We start from the raw sequence: 19,770 nt of genomic DNA, 5'->3' as shown, positions 1-19,770 counted from the left end.
AACTACGTGGAGAGGCCAATTGCGATTCTAGACAGGAAGACCAAGGCTTTACGTAATAAGGTGGTGAATCCGGTGAAGGTGAAATGGAAGCACCGTAAGGGATCTGTGTGGACTTGGAAGCTAGAGGATGAGATGAGGGAGCACTACCTAGACTTGTTGGCAGCAACAGACTTCGAGGACGAAGTCTGATTCAATTGGGGGAGATTTTTAACACCATGCTTTCCATGTATTTATACTTTTAACCTTTTTATGTTAATTTTTGGCCCTTTGGTCCAAACGCCAGGCGTTTGGCATATGACGCCCGACGATCAACCGCTAGGTGTTCTGTGATGGACCCCAAGCGTTTGCATGCAGAGACCAATCCATAATTTTTTAGGGGTTTCACCTTATTTAAAGATCATTATGGACTCGAAACCCTTCACCACTGTAGCCTCCATCCTCATTTCGAAAACCCTAAGTGTGTATAAGGGTTTTAAGCCTTGGTTCATCTTTTTTGTATCATTTAGTGTTCTTGATAAGAGAAGGAAGATCTTTGGAGCATTGAGGTTTCTCTATAGCTTGTGGATCTGAACTCTTGACATCTTGGAACATCATTTTGAGGTATAAAGTTTAGATCTTGATGTCTCATTTGTTAGATCTTGATTTAAGGCTAGTTTATGTTCTTTTTGGTCCCAAAGACTTGATCTTTATGAGTGTGGAATGGTGCAAAGGTTTGGATTGTCCTTTGAAGCATAATAGCGAGTCTAGAATAATAAAAATGCAATCTTGGGTATTCATAATCTTCCATGAAAGGTTTTTGGAGCCTTATAGTTAATTTTGAGTTAGGATCTTGGTGTACGTAACTTTATGGCTTTAGACATTCCATTATGATTGGATCTAAAGTTTGGACTGAGATCTTAAGCCATTAAGACATTGGTTTGGAAGTTGGTAATCAGCGAGCAAACGCCAGTCATTTGCTTGGGAACTCCCGACGTTCGGACGCCAGGCGTCATAGGGTGGACGCAAGGTGTTCTCAGCAGAAGCCCAATGGGTCGATTTTGGGCCTTGTGCCATTAAAGGTTTTAGGCTTAGTTTAATTGGGCTTTGGGTGATCATTTTGGTTTTGGGCCTTTCGAGTAGTTGGATTTGGCCTTGACCTGGGGCCAAGTTAGATAAAGGGAAAAATGGTCTTTTACCCTAGCTTAGAATCTTAGATATGGGTCGGAATCCAACAATTAATTGGATGTGTTTTATGATGACAACGCGGGGATTTGCCAGACTAGCAGACAAAGATTTATCTAAGTGATTCAGTAGTTAAAGGTGAGTTTCCTCACTGTGGTTAGCCGGTCGAAGGCACTAATGTCGGCCCATGGTTTATTATGTTAGGATGCTAGATGTCTGCATGACTCTTGTACGTGTTTTGTGATGGTATGTTTACCGGGCAAGACCCGATGTCGGGTGAGGATCGATGATCGTATTGTATGCTATTGTCTTTGTGATTATCGCATAAGTTCGTATGATTATATGATTATATGTTTATATGTGTATTGGGCTGGGCTTGATGCCAGGCGGAGCCCGATGCCGGGCGGGACCCGATGCCGGGCGGGACCCGATGTCGGGCGAGGCCCGATGAACAGCGGGGCCCCATTTGTGATTATTATGTATGGTATGTGGTATTTTGGGGAACTCACTAAGCTTTGTGGTTACAGTTATCAGTTTATGTTTCAGGTATTCTTGGTTCGAAAGGGAAGAGTCTGAGATAATTGCAAAGCACACACCACTTTATTTTGCAATTTGTGATTTAGTCTGATATTTTATGATGTATTAATACACTTTGATCCATCTAGGTTTTGTGATGATGTTTTGGATTACCGTTTTATTAATTTAAAATTGAAAATTTTTGGTCTTATTTTTTGAACGTTACATACGATGTCATATCCACCCGATTTGAAAGGACTATAGGGAGACTTATTTCACAATTTGAAATAAAAATTATATTTGGTCAACCGTGGTGTCCATGATATTCATTCTCCTATACAGTGTTTTGAATCATTCTAAGGCCATCATATTTGAGTAGGTTGGGCGTTAATTTAGGATGATTTTGCCACTAGGGAAGATTAATGACAATCCTTTAGTTGGAAAAGTAGTACATGTGGATTCCAAGTTGATAAAACATACAAGAAAACAACTTAATTGACGTTTTACAAAGCTTAATTGGTAGGAAGCCATAAGAACCTTAGGTCACTCAACTAACATATCACCTCAAGCATCTATAGAGGAAGAACCGGACACATGTGTAGTAAAACTAGAAGAGAGACATTGGTATGTTGGTGTAGACCATAAATCAAACATCGGATAAGATTTTCTATGTATCCTAACAATTTTTTTAATTGTTCTTCGCATCTTACACACTACAACCAAACTACGAAAATTTTAACAGTAAGACATGCATAACACAATCGGTTAATATAAACAAGAATAGGAGAGATTGTTATCACACAATTGGTTAATCGAAATAAAACATAAGAGAGCCAATTTGATACATATGATGAATGGTGCACTTACATTTATATAAAGCAACAATGTTATTCACTAGACCATACATACATACATACATACATACATAGATGTATATAAACACACATAAGTATAATAATAGTTGTAATGATGGGAACAGCACTTGACGATGGGTTTTGGAGAATCAGATGAGACTGTCTACCATGTTGTTTCTGACTTCAAGACCGATGTTAGATGCCCTGATTGATGATTGGGTCTGGATGATGGAATCGACACCATGTGAGGAAGATGTACGAGATAAAACATAAGAGACGATCGGCATCTTTGATGGGAGAAGAGGCAGGGAAGCTTCGTATTTCAGTACATGAATAGCTTGTCTCATCGTTGGGCGAAGGTAAGGGTCAGGGTGCACACACCATAGCCCAACGATCATCAAACGCTTTATATCTTCTTCCTCGTAATCTAAGCCTAGCCGCGGATCCACTGCTTGTAATAGAGTTCCAGACCCAGTCCCATACAGCTCCCACACCCATTCGACTAATTTTCCTTGCCTTTCTTCAATGGGTTTTCTCCCACAGGCTATTTCCAATGCAACGACTCCAAAGCTAAACACATCCGATTCTCTACTTGCCTTGCCGGTTGCTGCACATTCAGGAGCCATGTAACCCAAAGTTCCAGCCAGCATGGTCGTCTGCGAGCCTTTGTCGTGGTCAACCAATTTGGCTAACCCAAAATCACCAAGTTTTGCGTTGAAATTTGCGTCCAACATCACGTTGCTTGATTTGATATCTCTATGCAAAACACATTGTTCCCATTCTTCATGTAGATAAAGCAAAGCAGAAGCCAGGCCACGGGCAATTTTGTACCTTGTGCCCCATGATAACAAGCTCTTTCCCTTGAAGAGATGTAAATCTAAGCTTCCCTTTTGCATAAACTCATAAACAAGCATGAGTTCTCCATTGTCATGGCACCAACCAATGAGTTTCACTAGATTTCTGTGCCTCAGTCGGCTAATGATGTTTACTTCTGATGCAAATTCCTTGATCCCCTGTTTGGAACTCTTTGACACCCTTTTGACTGCAATATACGTGCTTGAATCTTCCAGAAAACCTTTGTAAACCTCTCCGAAGCCTCCCTCTCCTAGCTTCTCATTCCCTGCAAACCCACCAGTCGACCGAGATAATTCGTGGTAAGAGAAACTTCTAGGCCCAGTGCTGCCTATTTCCAATTCGTTGTTCATCACCACACCAGATCCGACTTCCACCACTTCATTTTCCTTGCTTTTTCTCTTCCTCCAGCATATAATTGCAATCATAGCCAACAAAGCCACTACAACACATGCTCCAACTATCAATCCCACCAAATATACTGGTGTCCCCTTCTTCCCCTTCACGCTTTCATCAACTCCTAAAACAGAACTTTTAAAAGACCAAGATTTTACAGTGTTTTTCTCAAACAAGGTCCCAGTTGCTGCTGAAAACCCAAAAATAACCCATTCTGGCAACACATCCCTTAGATCAATATTGTAATTAAGTCCATCCTGCCATACAAGCGTATTATTTCGAAAATCGGTGAAAGAAACCCTCAAAAACTTAGAAGCCGATTCATAGTCAATCCGAGCAGAACAGTCTCTTCCAGATGTTATGTTGCTCCACCATTCCACAAACCTAGCAGACGTAAGAGAGTTGATATTGATGCCTACATGATCAGAGGTGGTTCGATCGATTTTCGGGTTAGAATAAGTATCAAACTCTACTGCAACAAATGGATGTATCATTACATTGTTTTCCGAATCGATTGGAAGCCCCATGGCTCCACCACTATTTATAAAAGAATTATTCTTTGCAAGGAAGAATGTGAGGCCATCAGCATAAGCTTTTTTTGATTTTGAATCAATGACAAATGAGAAATTGGTGGAGAAGCTGGCTATCTCTGTGGAGGTCTTGTCCCAAAGGTGAAGCGGTCTGAAGTATGTTGCTCTGCCTTGTCTCCTGTTCTCTAGCATACGGTCGTCTTCAGGGGTCACCTGGATTCCCGCATCAGAGAGATATGCTCCACCACCTTCTGTTATTATCTCCTTGGAATCTGCATTAATGTTTGGAAAACTGAAATTAAGTGACAGTGTGTGTGGGAGGATTAACACAAGAAGCAAGCATGTTAAGATGGACATGACTACAGAAACTTGCTAAAAATTTATGATAGGTTAGTGGTTATTCTTCACAATTAGCATCAATATATAAGGCAGGAACCCACGTCAACTCATCCATGCATCCAACAAGAAAATTGATTCTTATCATCTGTATGTGGACACCATTGTGATAGGCTTTACGAAACTTTGAGTCAACTGGCGTATCAAAACTGATACCAAGGTTCCATTCAGTCATCTTGTCTTACTCATAAGAAAAGCCTTAACTTTTTCATCGTATTTTCACATTATTATGTGTTTTATTCAGCAACATGGTGGCACGCATAATTTTTTATGAAGACCTATATGTAGAGCCTTTAATTATTCTACGAAAAAAATGCATTTGTGTAAATATTGAGAAGTCTCTTGTTTCCTTATTCCACACGTTAGTTATTTTTCTGGACATATTCCACGCGTTATTTTTGGACAGAATACATGTTATTCTCCTTACATCTCAACCACTTAAACAAGTCTAGGTTAAAAGGGAAAATGACTTATGAGCCGTAATACATTATTGATTTTGTTCCTATTTAGTTACTTTTCTTTTTATGCACATCATATACTCTCTAACTTGTTGAACCTATTCACGTATTATCCATGTGACCCGCGACCATAGGTAAAAGGGTAATATGTGAAAAGTGCAACAAGTTGAATGGTACATAGTTTACAAAAAAAATGACTAAATGTGAACAAAGAAAGATCCTCTCCCACCACCTCATCTACAACCTCTGCCTCCGTCCCCGCTACCGTCACTGCCTCCCTCACCACCTCTACCATTGCCTCCATCTCCACCACCTCTAACCCCCATCACTACCTCTACCTTCTCCACCACCACCACCTCCATCACAACCAACATCTCCATTACCACCAACACCTTTGTGGTCACCTCCACTGGAGTTGGTGGTTTTGCTGGAAGCAGTCATGGAGATAGAGGAGGTGGTTGTGGTGTACGCAGCAGTGGAGGTGGTTTTGGCGGAGACGGTAGTGGAGGTGGATGAGGTGGTGACAATGGTGGAGGTGAAGGTGGTAGTTGTCGTAAAGGTGGTGGTGTTGATGGTGGAGGTGGTGGTCGCGAAGGAAAAGGTGGTGGTGGCAGAGGCGGCGGAGGTGACAGATTTGCATGTGATAGCGGTGGTGAAGGTGGAGGTGGAGGTGGTAGTGGAGGAGGAGGTGGTGGTGGTGGTGGCAGAGATGGTGGTGGTGGCAGAGATGGTGGTGGTGGTGTCGGTCGCTGAGGTGAAGGTAGAGGCAGTGGTGGTGACGTGGGTAGAGGTGGTGGTGGTCGTAACGATGGTAGCAGTAGCAAAGGCGGTGGTGATGGCAATAGAGGCGGCGACGACGGTTGTGTTGGTGGAGTGTAACACTCGCTTTCATGTACAATTTAATTTCGAATTTTAAAATTTTCATTTTTAGGTGCCCACAGGGTGGTGAGGCTTCACCACGGCATGGCGGTACTTGCTTTGATCATAGGATTTTAGTGACTGCCACGTCGTGGCCATGTATTGCCAAGGTGTGGCAACCGTTTTTTGGAGGTAACCCTGATTCTTGGACTTTCTACCCTATTAAAAGGACATTATGGTTAGGGTTTTGTGATCTTGCAACCTCTATCCCCCTCCCAAGCTTAGAAACACTAACCCTAGACTCCTTTGCACATTGTGAGCTCATTTTGGTACTTCTTGTGATATTTGAAGGAAAAGGAAGCCTTTTGGTGTAGTGGTTCACCATGCAAGCATCATCTTCATCTTCTAGCATATTTTTTTGACCTTCGTGAGTATCCAAGACTCAGTCTTTACATTGCTAAGCTGTTAGATATCTAAATTTGTCTCTTATTCTTCATTTTTTTGTGGGTTGCGGTGGTAAGATGTCGTAAAGTTTGCAACTTTATTAATCTTTGGGACATTGGGTGTGTTGGAGGCCTTGGATCTGAAGTAAGAATGGGTTATGGTGTCATGCATGAAGTTTTGATCAAAATACCCTTATTTTGACGTAATATTAGTTTAAGACATTCATTAGACATGCATGTTTATAAAGCACAAAGTTTTTGTTACTATTGGTGCTAGGAACTTGTAACGTTCCAAAAATATTGAGATAAAATTTTCATTTTTAAATTAATAAATCGTTAATACATATCATTTCCATAAAACCATGGTAATAAATACTTAGCAAAACATCATCGAATCAGAGTAAATCACAGAACGCAGAAACATGTGTTGTGCATTCTACAATCATATCGAGCCCTTCCCTTTTGAAAACCGAAGTACCCTAAACATAAACTGAAAACCATAAGCACAAATCTTAGTGAGTTCGCCAAGATACCACATAACACACATATCATATAATGGGCTCGGCCCAAATGAGATACGGGCCCCGCCCACACTTGCATAACGAGCCCTGATCAATGATATACGGGTTCTATGCACACTCGAGTAATGGGCACCACCCAATGAGATATGGGCCCCACCCACACTCGATTAACAATGAGATATGGGCCCCGCCCAAACTCAAATAATGTATCACACAGACAATAAGTATAATAACATGACCAATCGAGGGTCGGCCTTAGTGCCTTAGACCCGCTAAATCCAGTGAGGAAAACTAAACTTGCACTGCTGAAACTCACAGACAATCCTTGGTTGCTGGGCGCTGGCTGACAGATTCCCCGAACTGTCAATATCAAAACAACACCAAATCAACATTCGAGTCTCAAACCATGACCATAAATCCATCATTCGGGTAAATGACCAATTTAACCCTAATCTAGTTTGGACCACGACTTAGGCCCAAACCAAATAATCTAAAAGAGCCAAATAACAATAAACCACTCAAGGCCCAATTCATGGCCCAATTTTCCAAATTGGGCCCAAACCCATTGAATGCCAATCCAACATAATTATCAACCGGAAACCTGATGGCTCAACAGGGCCCAAGATAGCTAAGCCCAAAAGATGGCCCACACCAAAGCCCAACGTGCCAAGCCTCTCTTGACAGAGTACGCAGAGCATACTTATTTGTACGCTAAGCGTACAATCAATCTGGCTTGTACGATGCGCGCACAGACTTGTACGCCCAACATACACCTCCATTAAGCCCATTATCGCCATTAAGCAGTCAATGCACAAGATCAGGAGTCCAAACCATAGATCGACTTCTTTAAGAACGTCCAAGGTTGTAAAAATCGCTTGACGTTAGCTAGTCGGTGGACTGAGGTTAAGGGATTAATCGGCTAGACGAAGATTAATCGGGGGATTAATCGGAGAGCATTAATTGCTAATTTGTTGAATTTTTAAATATTTATATGACTGATATCATATAAAAGTTCATAAATACCACTAATATCATAACAAAATATGTTAATATGATTAATAAAAGACTAATAATACCTTAAATAGTTTATATTGAGATATAACTTCTTCAAAGTGTTAAAGTTTTATCGGGTTTTACTGTATCACTCATTGTGTATGTAGGGATTAATCGCTCGACGCCCTCTAATCGGTCAGGTAGCGCCTAGGGATTAATCAGAGATTAATCGGGACCTAGTCGGGATTTTTACATCCCTGAGAACGTCTAGACCCATAAAGTCATTGACTTGATGACTTTACATGCCTCAAAAGAACCCAACATCAACATAAAGCATTAAACTTTCACCAAATGGACACCAACTCATACATGGGGGATTCCAAACCCTAAAGGAGGAAAATTTATGCATCTACAAAAAGGAAAAACCAAGAGTGGCAACTCAAAGCTCCTGGAGTGGTATCAAGCCACTAGATCTCATCTTTTGGACCAAAATGAACCAAAACTCATACATGCTAGATCTAAGACACCAATGAACAAGTTCATAACTTTTTACCTCAAACAAGCTGGAAATGAAGCCCATAACCCAGATTCATAAGCTCTTCCTTGATCTCCATCCTTGCACCAAACTCAATCTTCTTGGAAATGGATCAAACACATCAAAAATGGATATCATGAGCTCAAAATATCATCGTGAAGGCTAAATGATGATTTTTAGGGTTTTATGGACTTAAAGGTTGGTAATGAGGCCAACCCTATGGACTTTATGTGTATATATAGTGTCCAATACCGAATATTAGGGTTTTCATAAAGCACCTCATACGCCTCACGTAATTCCTCGTAAGCCCAACGTACGAGGCTTCAGATTCCTGATCAACCCACACTCTACGCTCAATGTAATCCATACTACGCCTCGCGTACCCTTCTTCGTAGCAGTATGCCCATGTACTCCCTAGGTACACCCCAAGTACTAGGGTTTCCCTTCAAACCTTACACATTCCAAAGGTCATAACTTCTTTGACATTAATCCGATTTCGATGGACCATATATCAATGAAAAGGTAACGATAAGCTCTATGCTTTAATAAAATCGTACCCACCTTACCATATCCCAAACGACAATCCATTTTACATAGAAGCCCGAGCTGTCAAATTACTGAAATATCATTTAACTCCAAATCACAAACCGAATACCCAGATTATCCAGTATACATCATCCACCTACAAAACGACCCTAAACTAACATCTCCAAGGATCCTAAGCCTGCTAATACCCAATCCTTGAACACCACTTAAATTTGATTTCATCTTAGAAATTATTCGTTACGAATCCCAAAAAGATAAACAACCTGAGCAACATGGCTACAACCCCGAGCATACCACAACCTTCCTAAGGCAACCGAAACCAACCTTTGCTGGGCTCTCAAACCCGCACATAAACAAATCCCTGCATCATTCGACAATAATCGTTTGCGAATTAACCACAACTTGTAACATCCCAAAAATACAGGCCACGAATTTCGTTTTAATTAAGTTATTACATAAAACCATGAGTATAAAAACATTCATAATAATATCTCATATCAAAACCCAAGTGTCAATAATCAAAATGTAGTATCATAAAACCATATTAGAGAGTAATCCGAAAGATCTCGTGTGCAGAAAACATGGTGTGATGCGCTATGATCAAGCCGACTCCTTTCCTTTGAAAACAAAGTACCTGAAACCAAAACTGAAAACTATCAGCACAAAGCATAGTGAGTTCCCCCATCATAGCACATAACATACAAATCACATACTGTTGAGCATATATGAGTGCCCATCCTAACCTGTCAGGCATATATGGGTGCCCGACCTACCTTGTCAGGCATATCTGGGTGCCCGACCTACCCTGCTGAGCATACCGGGGTGCTCAACCTACCCCACTGTTAGTCATATCTGGGTGTCCGACCTACCCTCCGATGTATCTCAACCGGTTACGGGGACTATTGCACCCCTACCACTACCACATAATAACACAACATAACATAAACATACTGTGTAGCATAGTTGGGTACTAAAATTGTAACGTCCCAAAATTCAAGACCAAAAATTTCTTTTAATAAAACATTAATTTAAGCAAAGACATCATTCCAAAACATAATCTGAGTATAAGTTTTCAAAACACATGTTCATTATCAGAGTAAACATTCCCAGGCTGACTAATCTATGGTGTGTGCCATGCGATCACCCCGAGCTCCTCCCTCCGCTACCGGAAGTACCTGAAAACAAAACTGAAAACCGTAAGCACGAAGCTTAGTGAGTTCCCCACCTTACCACATACCATGCATAACCACATACTGCACATACTGGGCCATGCCCGCTATCTGGGGCCTCGCCCACTACTTCGGGCCTCGCCCGCTACAACGGCCCTGCCGCTCCAGGCCCCGCCTGGCTTCGAGCCCCACTCGGATACAGATCTGTTTCACATAGGCCTCGCCTGTCACCGGGCCCCGCCCACTAACATACAATAGCACATACACATATCACATAACATCACATAAGCTAAACATATGCTAACACCTCTTGCTCTAAGGCCTCGCCTATCTCTGGGCCCCGCCCGTGTCCTGCTACTGATGAGTGATGGAACCTCGTCCATACTCCTGCTGATAGAGAGATACGGGCCCATCCCACTCTCACTCCTTTCCTAACTTGGGCCTCGCCCCTGGACTGCTGCTACTGAGATGTGGAACACCATCCACACTCTGCTATTGGTGAGATACGGGACCTCGCCCACACTCACCTCCCTACCAGGCACATACAAGTATCACACAGACAACAAGTATAAACTATCACATAAACCATCTCTTGGGCACCCTCCCTCTATCATTAGACCTCGTCCGAATATCATACTAGCATACTGTGCCTAGGGCTAACCCCCAGGTCTTCTACTCATAACTACATGGGCCGGCATTGTGGCCGTAGACCCATTCATACAAAGGGAAACTCACCTGCACTAGCTGAACTTGCTGATGATCCCACTAGCTGCTGCCTGACCACTCACTGAAATCCTGATCTACTTGCTTCCTGAGCTATCAATATCAATGAAACACTTAGTCTAACTGACCCTGGCAGTCAACCAAGTCAACCCTAGTCCAGGTCAAAGTCTTGGTCAAAGTCAACCTTCCAGGTCAACCCTACTCGTCGAGTCCACCTACTGACTCGCCGAGTTCTTATGCTCAATGTCCTTCTAATCGCGACTTGACTCGCCGAGTCAGCCCCTGACTCGCCGAGTCTACTGACTCTCGAATCCTGACCTGATCAACTCACTGAGTCCTGGCTCGACTCGCTGACTCGAGTCTTAACTCGAAAGATTTGGGCCCACGCGACCTGACTCGTCGAGTCCAAGAACAGACTCGCCGAGCACAAGGCAATCTCCAACCAACTCGCCGAGTTCATGCCCATCTTCATCCGACTCGACGAGCTGTTCATCCCACTCGTCGAGTTCTTCCTCATCTTCAAGCTACTCACCGAGTCCACTCGAAGGTTTCGCCGAGTCCATTCGGTTCCACATACATGCAGAGGACTTTCGAGTCATGCAGCGAATCCAAACCGTAGATCTACCCTTCCCAAGCCTACTCCTCACGTAAAGTTGCAAACTTTACGTGTAGAGAAGGAGATCTAGGAAAAATGCACCATAATCTAAGGTTTAAGACCAAGAGGCTCCATAATCCACTCAATGACTGATACTTTACGGGATTCTAAACCAAAACAAGCATGGATCTGAGGTAGCAACCTCAGATCTGGACCTCAAGCTCGAGATTGATCTTACACATGGCTTAAAAGCCCCATAACTCATAACCAAGGAAGATCTAGAGGAGAGAAACGACTTAATACCTTCAAATGCTCTGAAATGATCCCCAAGCTTCGGATCCAAGGCTACTCCTTGATGCTTCAAAGATTCCCACTTCTTCTTCTTCCTTTAAATCACTTAAAGATGGCCAAAAGCATGAATGAGCACAATGGAGGGTTAGGGTGCGGCGTTCTGGGTGTGAGAGACAGTAAAGGAGCACTAGGAAGAAGAATGAGGCGATTAAATAGGCTCCAAGCCCCAGATTTAGGGTTTTCCTCGCACATACCCTACTCACCGAGTCTCCTTGGCCGACTCGCCGAGTTGGTCACTTACTCCTCGACTCGGGTCCCGCTCAGACTCGCCGAGTTCCTCATTGGACTCGCCGAGTCCCTCCTAAATTTAGGGTTTCCTTTACTTTCTTGGCTTTCAAAATCTTGGGTGTTACAACTCTCCCCCACTTAAACTAAAATTCGTCCTTGAAGTTTACCATGGCCCACCGCCTGCGTTCTGCCTCCAATATCCCACCAATTAATCCAACACCCGCTGCCTACTTTCACTAGCCTTCAGTTTGGTCATTCTGACTAACACCACCCCTTACGGATAATAATCCTGGGTCAACCCCGACCCTGAACATCCTGGAAGCACTGCTTACTCAACGACAATCCTTCTGGAACTCTATGAATACTACACTGAACCCATAAGGATTCACCCCCTCTTTCCTTGCGTGGCTCCTTGCCTTCCCAAGGCAACGCTCCAAACTAACTATTTCCTCTACCGCTGAGAAGGTCCTAACCTTCGCCAACTTCATCACTCCCGCTACTGCCCGTACGGGTCATCACTGCTAATAGCCTCTGACACGCCTCTCTGCCAAAACTTAGTGCCGAGCACCTCTCGATCAACCAACTGAATTCAACCAAACGTTGCATACTCGCACTGCCACTGCTTTGCAATTCTACTGTTCTTCTTCTGACTTCCGGATGAACTGAGACCACCCCGGTCCCTACCAAGCCTAACAATATCTGGTTTGCCGGCTCTTACCGATTGCTGACCCAACACAAACCTTTGTTGCTCTCAGCGACTTCCGAAAGAACTTCAACCACCTAGCACTGCTCAATCTATCGTGCCATTCCGACGCCACAATCCCGGGATCCTCGATCCCTTATCTTGACACTAAGGTCCTTACCAGGTCCCACCTGTGCTGTTAAAACTCTCGGGCCTCACCCACGGGTCCCACCCGCCTCTAACCTCCTAGTCCCACTAGCCTAACCACTCTCGCTCGGGCCTCGCCCATGGGTCTCACCCAACCCTAATACTGAGCAACCCCGCTCTCAGGTCTCACCTATACTGCTAATCTCATACGAGCCTCGCCCACGGGTCCCACCTACTATATCCTGGAGCGGCCTCTCCCAAGGTCTCACCTTTCTAGGGCTAAACAGGCAACTCCCTGTCATTCGCATCCACTATCCATTCCTGATCCCTATCTGATCACTAGGAGATAAGGGCCTCGCCCCAACTCCGCTAACGAATCTATTAAGGAATGTTACGGCTTACCCGTAGTCTTACCTCACACTCCCATGCTGACCCCTAGTGAATGCTACGGCTGCCCTGCAGTCTTACAACACTTCCACTACTGACTGCTAATACGAAGGCACCAATGTGCCACGAGCTTCTCAAGATCCTTATTCCGACTCCCGCGAGTCCTTCGGGCGATCCTCGACCTGAATTCCCATCCACATACTAACCATCACCATCGCACGCGCTGGCTGCCGAAGAGTTTCTCAAACTCCCAGTCCTGAATCCTCAATCCATCAAACGTTGAACTACTTCTTTTCTCCTCGGAGATCATGTACTCAATTTGGGTCTGCGTGCTCCTCCCTGGGCACACCCGGAGGATTCTCCCCCACTTCGATCCTGCTTACCCCTTGCTGCTCCATACTCAAAAGAGATCCCGATCTTTACTACCATTCCATAACCCATCTACTGAGGAACCCAAGCCCGCCATAGATAGGGATTTAACCAATCCATCTCAATCATTAAACCACTCCGAACTAGCGAGATGTACCGAATCCCTCCCAAGCATGCTATAGTTACTGCATCCTCCGAAACCTTCTCCAAAAGAGCACATCCCCTAACTAACATACAAATATCCGAGGTATGCAGATGGGATATAACATAATCACAAGCAAGCCACACCATAACACAATACTTATACTAAAATTGATGCAGAACCATAACAATATAATCATAACATAAGCTGACAGAAAGAGGAAGATTCATACCCACATCCTGCTCAAAAGAACCCCCAAATCCGCCTTCCTTCCGAGGCCTCCGATAATACTGAGGCAGCTCCTCCCGCCGAGCGGGGCAATTTGCCCTGACATGACTAGGCTAATGACAACGATGGCATAACTCTACTCCTATCGTGTATTCTTGGCGTCTATGACCCTTCCATCCGCATCTGCCGCACTTAAACTTGCTGCGCATGCCAGCCCGTACTCCCTTCTTCCTTGTGCAACCATCTCGACCCTGCGGGCCCCTGACACCAACTACGACAGTATCCGACTGGCCATCCTGCCGAACTACACCGGAAGACCGCTTCCTCTTCCTTAGCTGACTATCCGAGCCAATCTCCCGTTCACGGGTCATAGTGACCATTTCACCCATTGCCTGGACAGTTGAGGTCCGCCCTTCAATCCCGATGACCACTCTATCGGTGATGCGCCCAATGGTGTTTGGTAACTCTTCCTGGAGAGCCTACGAAACCTCTGTGGCAATCCAATCTTGTAACTGACCCTCCTGAAAACATGATGCACCATTCACTCTTGACCCCAATCTTCAGAAGCTAGTGGTAGGATCCTCTTTCCAGAAGGATCCCAAAAACCCACAAGCTTCAGGCTCCGGATGATCCCCCACCTGCTCTGTTACAATCTCGGCCCGGAGTGCCCCGAGGCGGCATTCCAAAAGCTCCACAATAGCCTGCTTAACCAAATCAAAAATCATAGGAGTCTGATCAATGATGTTGCGCATAATTTCTACTGAAATAAACCTTCTCGTCCAATCGTTAATCTGTCCGACTTCAAAGTCAGAGCCAAATCCCTTTCCGACACCTGAACTGCCCACTGGTATCTCTCGCAATGTCACCATGCTGAAAATATAACACAATCACTATTAGGATACTTATCACTGCTGCGAGACCAAACACATGCACTGCCAGGTTCCCAATCTTGTCTCGGCCTTTCCCGAATCGAGTACAGATCCTCTGCTTTCAGTAGTACGGGCCCATACTACCTTCCACATCTATTCGTACTTTCCTCAAGAACTGCCTTGACTCCACCAGGTCCCTTTCTACTACTTCTGTTCCAGGACTATCTCATCCTAGGCTAACCCTAGGGAAACCTTTGACTCAACTCAAACCAGTCCTCAGCTGCTGAAGGCCTCCTCGCGATGCCAATTAGCCATTACCTGGATACCATTACATGTGACGAGGCTCAGATAATCCTTTGAGTAACAGACTCGTCCCTACAACAGTTAGACTCAAATGAGAGTTGCGCAATAGGGCCAAATCCAGCACTCTGAGATTATTAAACCCTGATCACATGTGACGTGGCGTATCCACCTAATGGCTAACTCCCATCACTCAAAATCCCACATTGCACAAAGCAAGCAGCATTCAGACAAAGGAAAAATCTAACCATCACATACTCAAGCAATCATACACATATAGCAAAAATCTGTACTAGCATGCAACACAAACTCATAAACTCAGGCATAACCTAAACAGGCTATCCTACTACTGTCTAGTCCGCACTATCATGCAGCTCAAAAGCACAAATAAAAGGCACATATGGCATCATCCCTAGATCCTTAGTCCTGTTCTAGCATACTGTTCTACTAACTGATAATCATAACAAAGACTCATATGGGTAGTTTGGGGTACTTACTTGAGCTCGGCTGATTGCATGCACCACAACCCTATTTCTCTTTTCAATGTTCTTTTCTTTCTGAATCATTTTTGCTTTTCTAAAATTGTTTTTCGTTTTCAAAATTCCTTTTTACAAAACTGTCTTTTCATTTCTGAAAACTTTTATCCGACCCCTCGGTTTGAGTTCAGGCACACCCGAGAGTATGCCCGAATCACATGTTCATTATCAGAGTAAACATTCCCAGGATGACTAATCTATGGTGTGTGCCATGCGATCACCCCGATCTCCTCCCTCCGCTACTGGAAGTATCTGAAAACAAAACTGAAAACCGTAAGCACGAAGCTTAGTGAGTTCCCTACCTTACCACATACCATGCATAACCACATACTGCACATACTGGGCCACGCCCCCTACTTCGGGCCTCGCCCGCTACAACGGCCCCGCCGCTCCAGGCCCCGCCTGGCTTCGAGCCCCGCTCGGATACAGATCTATTTCACTTAGGCCTCGCCTGTCATCGGGCCCCGCCCACTAACATATAATAGCACATACACATATCACATAACATCACATAAGCTAAACGTATGCTAACAGCTCTTGCTCTAAGGCCTCGCCTATATCTGGGCCCCACCCGTGTCCTGCTACTGATGAGTCATGGAACCTCGTCCATACTCCTGCTGATAGAGAGATACGGGCCCAGCCCACTCTCACTCCTTTCCTAACTTGGGCCTCGCCCCTGGACTGCTGCTACTGAGATGTGGAACACCATCCACACTCTACTATTGGTGAGATACGGGACCTCGCCCACACTCACCTCCCTACCAGGCACATACAAGTATCACACAGACAACAAGCATAAACTATCACATAAACCATCTCTTGGGCACCCGCCCTCTATCATTGGACCTCGTCCGAATATCATACTAGCATACTGTGCCTGGGGCTAACCCCCAGGTCTTCTACTCATAACTACATGGGCCGGCATTGTGGCCGTAGACCCATTCATACAATGGGAAACTCACCTGCACTGGCTGAACTTGCTGATGATCCCACTAGCTGTTGCCTGACCACTCACTGAACTCCTGATCTACTTGCTTCCTGAGCTATCAATATCAATGAAACACTTAGTCTAACTGACCCCTGGCAGTCAACCAAGTCAACCCTAGTCCAGGTCAAAGTGCTGGGCAAAGTCAACCTTCCAGGTCAACCCTACTCGCCAAGTCCACCTACTGACTCGTCGAGTTCTTATGCTCAAAGTCCTTCTAATCGCGACTTGACTCGCCGAGTCAGCCCCTGACTCGCCGAGTCAGGCCCTGACTCGCCGAGGCTACTGACTCTCGAATCCTGACCTGATCAACTCACTGAGTCCTGGCTCGACTCGCTGACTCGAGTCTTAACTCGAAAGGTTTGGGCCCACGAGACCTGACTCGTCGAGTCCAAGAACAGACTTGCCGAGCACAATGCAATCTCCAACCAACTCGCCGAGTTCATGCCCATCTTCATCCGACTCGACGAGCTGTTCATCCCACTCGTCGAGTTCCTCCTCATCTTCAAACTACTCGCCGAGTCCACTCAAAGGACTCGCTGAGTCCATTCGGTTCCACATACATGCAGAGGACTTTCAAGTCATGCAGCGACTCCAAACCGTAGATCTACCCTTCCCAAGCCTACTCCTCACGTAAAGTTGCAACTTTACGTGTAGAGAAGGAGATCTAGGCAAAATGCACCATAAACTAAGGTTTAAGACCAAGAGGCTCCATAATCCACTCAATAACTGATACTTTACGGGATTCTAAACCAAAACAAGCATGGATCTGAGGTAGCAACCTCAGATCTGGACCTCAAGCTCGAGATTGATCTTACACATGGCTTAAAAGCCCCATAACTCATAACCAAAGAAGATCTAAAGGAGAGAAACGACTTAATACCTTCAAATGCTCAGAAATGATCCCCAAGCTTCGGATCCAAGGCCACTCCTTGATGCTTCAAAGATTGCCACTTCTTCTTCTTCTTCCTTTAAATCACTCAAAGATGGCCAAAAGCATGAATGAGCACAATGGAGGCTTAGGGTGCGGCGTTCTAGGTGTGAGAGACAGTAAAGGAGCACTAGGAAGAAGAATGAGGCGATTAAATAGGCTCCAAGCCCCGGATTTAGGGTTTTCCTCGCACAGACCCTACTTGCCGAGTCTCCTTGGCCGACTCGCCGAGTTGGTCACTTACTCCTCGACTCAGATCCCGCTCGGACTCGCCGAGTCCCTCCTAAATTTAGGGTTTCCTTTACTTTCTTGGCTTTCAAAATCTTGGGTGTTACAAAAATACCCCTTCGGCCCTATCGACCCGTAACCGGGGACTATTCCCCCTACTACCACTATCACATAATATCATATCATGCTAGCATATAAAACATATCAGATACTGGCTAACCAAACAATTATCACAAACATATCATATACTGGCTAACCAAAAATACAGGCTTAATACCCGCTTATGCAAGATCGGCTCCGACCACCTGCTCTAAGGAAGTGCTTCTACGCCGGAGACGGATCTGCGAGGTCATAACAAACAAGCTCGTTAGTGCCGCCCCAGGGACTATTCCCCGGTAGCGGGCTCCGACGGTCATGTTAGATCATCTGGTAGATCTGAGATGGTTTTCTTTAGCTAGAGAGAACCATCTTAGTGCTGGTGGTGGTTTATGGTGGTTGACGGCCGCAAGGTTGGTAAGGGAGCGCCAAGTCATGCTAATGGACCATACATCATCAAGTCCCCCCCAGTATAATGTTATTGGAACGCAACCAATGACATCGGACTGGACTTAGTCATATAAACTATGTGTCATCAAGTCCTCCTAGTCTGATGCGATTGGGTTGATGACAATCGGATCAGATTAGATAAATCACAAATTCATTAAATAATGGAGAGAACGACCGAACCTCAACCACGAGAGCCGTGTGGTTGTGTGATGAGCCAAGCGTTGCTTATGCTGCTTGAGCTGACCTGATATTCCTTCATTGAGAGGAGTGCGAGGTTGCTAAAGAGCGTTGCGTGACATGGATGTTGATAAAATGTCGGACCGGGGTAGCTAAGAAGCGTAACCTCACCATGCAGTCTGTAACACTGTTATTCAACACAGACGTTGTTGTAGTTATGTGCAAATTGAATGTAACCGATAACCATCTATATAGTCTGCATTAATAACCGTCTTGGAGGTATTTCTTGCTTGGGCTACACCTAACTGGATTCCCCCCAGTTTGATGTGGGTAGCGTAGGTAGCCGCGTCATACTATGTTGTCGAACCAATAAACCGTAAGGTTGCTAACCATAATATAAGTGTCAGAGATTCCGATAGTTGGGCAATTAGGATGGTAGCGAGGGTCACATAGTTAGACTATTGTCGATAGCCAGACAACAAAATTCTTGAGGAACAAGTAGTGAGGCTATATGTAGGAAATATGCAGTGAGACTGTTTTCAAGAGCCAGGCAGCAGAGGTGCTAAGGCATAAGCAGTGAGGTCAGAGGTATGGGTTGCGCAGCAAGACCATTTCCAAGGGCCAGGAAACAGTGATGTTGAGGGATACACAGCGAGGCTAGAGGTAAGGTTGCATAGCAAGACCGTTTCCAAGAGCCAGGAAACAGTGATGTTGTGGGATACGCGACGAGGCTACAGGTAAGGTTACACAACAAGACCGTTTCCGAGAGCCAATAAACAGAGATGTTGTGGGATACGCGGCGAGGCTATAGGTAAGGTTGCATAGCAAGACCATTTCCGAGAGCCAGGAAACAGAGATGCTGTGGGATACGTGGCGAGGCTACAGGTCAGGTTGCATAGCAAGACTGTTTCCAATACCTAGGAAATAGAGATGCTGAAAGGTATTAGGTAGCAAAGCCGTTGTCCGGATGACCTTCTTGCTGGAGAGTAACCTCACTATAGCAGGTTGTAATGTGGATAACACTTCATCGATCTTCTGAGCATAAGAGAACCATGATGACTGTGAGAGAGGAAACACCAAGGGCGCGGTGTCAGGCGCATAATAAATTTGTGGTGCAT

At 44.8% G+C, this 19,770-nt stretch overlaps 1 pseudogene; it reads right to left on the bottom strand.

Annotated features, from left to right (window-relative positions):
- Positions 1-4,919, bottom strand: part of LOC145074259 (L-type lectin-domain containing receptor kinase IX.1-like) — a 39,921-nt pseudogene extending 35,002 nt beyond the window's left edge.
- Positions 4,920-19,770: the final 14,851 nt, after the last annotated feature.

The sequence above is a fragment of the Lactuca serriola genome, chromosome 9 (assembly GCF_051521515.1).
Source record: "Lactuca serriola cultivar US96UC23 chromosome 9, Lser_US96UC23_V15, whole genome shotgun sequence".
Lineage (NCBI taxonomy): Eukaryota > Viridiplantae > Streptophyta > Magnoliopsida > Asterales > Asteraceae > Lactuca > Lactuca serriola.
The sequence above is the reverse complement of the archived record's forward strand: the minus strand, read 5'-3'. Positions and strand labels throughout refer to the sequence as shown.